The 3,181-nt window shown below is 33.2% G+C and overlaps 1 long non-coding RNA gene across 1 annotated transcript; it reads left to right on the forward strand.

Moving 5' to 3' along the window:
* Positions 1-1,181: 1,181 nt before the first annotated feature.
* On the forward strand, positions 1,182-2,616 carry LOC129881591 (uncharacterized). Its single transcript, XR_008765626.1, has 2 exons — positions 1,182-1,361; positions 2,334-2,616. It is a non-coding gene; the product is annotated as an uncharacterized LOC129881591 (long non-coding RNA).
* The last annotated feature ends 565 nt before the right edge of the window (positions 2,617-3,181 follow it).

Here is a 3,181-nt window from a genome sequence, read left to right on the forward strand (position 1 = left end):
AAAAGTCATCATGACTCATTGAAGTCAAATCTAAATTTTTTTTCCGATTATGTTCACTTATGATAAAATAAACTCACATGTCAAATTTCAGCTAAAACGGATCGTTATTCGACTCCCAAATCAAGATTTTATGTGAAGAACCCTAGGGTCTTATTTTCTTATTTCAGCATTATTTCTCCACCAATATACCCTAAAAATATGTTCATAATCACATAAAAATTTAATGGAAAGGATGATAATAATTACCTTGACACTTTGGAATGAAAATTCCTATTTTTCTCTTCTCCTTTATTTTTCTTTTCCCCTTTCTTTTCTTTCTTCCTCCGTATTTTCTTTCTTCTAGTTTCTGCATTTTCTCATTTTCTCATTACATCTGATGGCTTAATTCCATCAGATTATATATATTTCATTTATTATTATTTATTTTCTTCTTTTTCTTTTCTACTCAATTATGTATCAAAATTAATAAACCATATCATTTTCCTTTAATAATTGGTATAGAGTGTTTAATAAATTATCAACTTATCCCACTAATTAAATTAGTTAATTAAATTTATCTTTCAACGAAATAACTATTGTAACAACCCCTAAAATGTTGTATGTCGGTATTTCAATTCTCGACAAAAATAATACAGCCTTTGTATTTTGGGCATAACTTTTCATAGGTTAGTCCAAATTAGGTGATTCAAATTTCTGGGTAATCACAACATCCTTACCTACAACTTTCATGAAGAACATAACTTCAAATTCGGAGTATACGTAGGTCAAATAAATTAATCTTTGCAAGATATAGTGCTGTGACGGAATTGAGTGTTGATAGAAGAAAATTCATATCTCACTGTAGGTTGCTCCAAATTGGTTGATTCTTGAACGATATGAAACTAGACTTCCATATCTACAATTCTTATGAAGAAACCAAATCCTAATAAGGAATTTATCTTATTCAAACGTAGCTTCGAAAATGAGTATTCTGTTAAAAAGAACTCATCTTACCTACCATGGAAACATCTAGATGCATTTGACATCATGCATGACATAAATTGTCCTCCATTTAACATCATCCATGACATCAATATATTCCATTAAATTTTCAGATTTTTCTTTATAATTATTTTATTTATTGTTAGGTCCCTCTTTCCCACCTATAAATACCCACCTTATTTCCTCATTTTATTCATCAAGCTTTCCTAAGCATTTCTTCTCTCTATATACTTCTTCTCAAATATAGTTTTAGTATTAGTAGTATAAAAATACTACTCCGGTTATTCTTATACTCCGGGTAGTACACAAAACGCTCCGGCGAGAAGAAAAGGCTAGGGATCCAAGAGTATTCCAATTCGGAGTAAACCTTCGGATTTAAGGTATGTAAGGCTTTCATAGCATTGGATTGAGTTCGTCCATGCGCCCAATATTTAAATTTATTATAATTGAGTTATAGTTGAGTTTTATTCAAATCTTGAATTCTAGATGAATTAATTCTTCTTCTATTGAGTTTGATATATTTATGCATTAATATTATTATTATTGTTATCTCTCATATTATTGGAATTATTGTTCATGGCTACTTTCCCATGAATTCTAATTGATTTGATGTTCATGAATATTTTTACATATGTTTTGAGTAAAGATGTTGGCTTTTTATTATTTTTATTGATAAAAAGAGTGATATGAATTAATACTATATATGTATTTTATTGAGTTTTGAAAGAGTAAAAGAGTTGAATTTGAATGAATTTGAGAAAAATGATATTTTGAGCAAGATGTTTTGATGAGATGTAAATGATGTTTTTGGAAGTATAATGATTGATGAACATGAAATGAGATGAGTTTGATGATTTAAATTAAAGTCCAATGAGACTAGATGATGAGTTTAATATGAGCACATATTTTGGGAGTAGTATTGAGCACCGAGTTGGGTAAGAGTTTAATTGACTCAAACCCCAGAACTACGTAGCCAGCGTAGGATGGAGGCTATGCCTCTTAAGTCCCAAAAAGAGGACTTTGATGAATGGATCCAAGATGGTGATGTCCTTTACCCTGGCAAGGTATTGGATGGATGTGGCAACGACATCGCTTCGTTGTATCATCGCTAGCTCATAAGTGATGGTTGTCGGTTAGAGAAACTCCCAACTGAGTAAGCATTGCTTATTACTATTATTTTTATTATTATATTTTAAACTTGCATTACATATTCATGTTGAGATGATGTTGAGTTCTGAGCTGAGTTTTCTTGAGAGGAGTTTCTTGATATCTGTCCTTACCTTCCTGCCATTTTACATACTCGTACATTCCACGTACTGACGTCATTCGACCTGTATCGTTTTATGATGCAGATACAGGTGTTAGAGATCCTCAACAGGCGCATCGTTGAAGATCATTTCTTTTCAGCTATTTGGTGAGTCCTTCTTGTATTCGAAGGAACTCCTTATCCTTTTATTATTGTTGAGTGTGATGTTTCTTTTGAGGTAGCCATGGACATGTCATTGGCACCATCTAAGAGTATTAGAGGCTTCATAGACAGAGTCTGATGATGTAATCGGAGTAGTTCTCCTTAGAAACTACTTCTTCTAAGAATTATATATTTTTCCTTTGATTATGACAATCCCACATTAGTATTATTAAGTCTTCTGCTGATGAACAAATGAGTAATGAGACCAAGTGGTTCTCTCGGAAGCCAGAGATGGTTTCTGAGTGCCGGCCACGCCTAGGGTACCCTCTCGGGGCGTGACAACTATGGTTATCGAATAGTCCAAAATAGTCATAAAAAATACGGGATAAGTCTTTTATGAAATAAAAAGCTCTATTTCTCAAAACGACATAATGGGTCATTACAACAGATACCAATTTACCCACCATTCATCCCCAAACATTCAAAAGAAGAGCGAGGGTTGAAAAGGGTACCTGACTCGATGAACATATGTGGATATCTTCCACGCATATCTGCCTTAGTCTTCCAAGTTGACTCCTCAATCAGACGATTCTTCCATTGAACCTTCACAGACGCAATCTCCCTTGACCTCAACTTTCGGACCTCCCTATCAAGACTAGTTATAGGCTCCTCCTCATAAGAAAAATTCTCACAAAGCAAGACTGAATCCCAGTGAATAATATAGTTTTCATCACCATAATATTTCTTTAACATAGACACATGAAACACTGGGTGTACTTCGGACAAACGCAG

Source organism: Solanum dulcamara, chromosome 3, assembly GCF_947179165.1.
Source record: "Solanum dulcamara chromosome 3, daSolDulc1.2, whole genome shotgun sequence".
Taxonomy (NCBI): domain Eukaryota; kingdom Viridiplantae; phylum Streptophyta; class Magnoliopsida; order Solanales; family Solanaceae; genus Solanum; species Solanum dulcamara.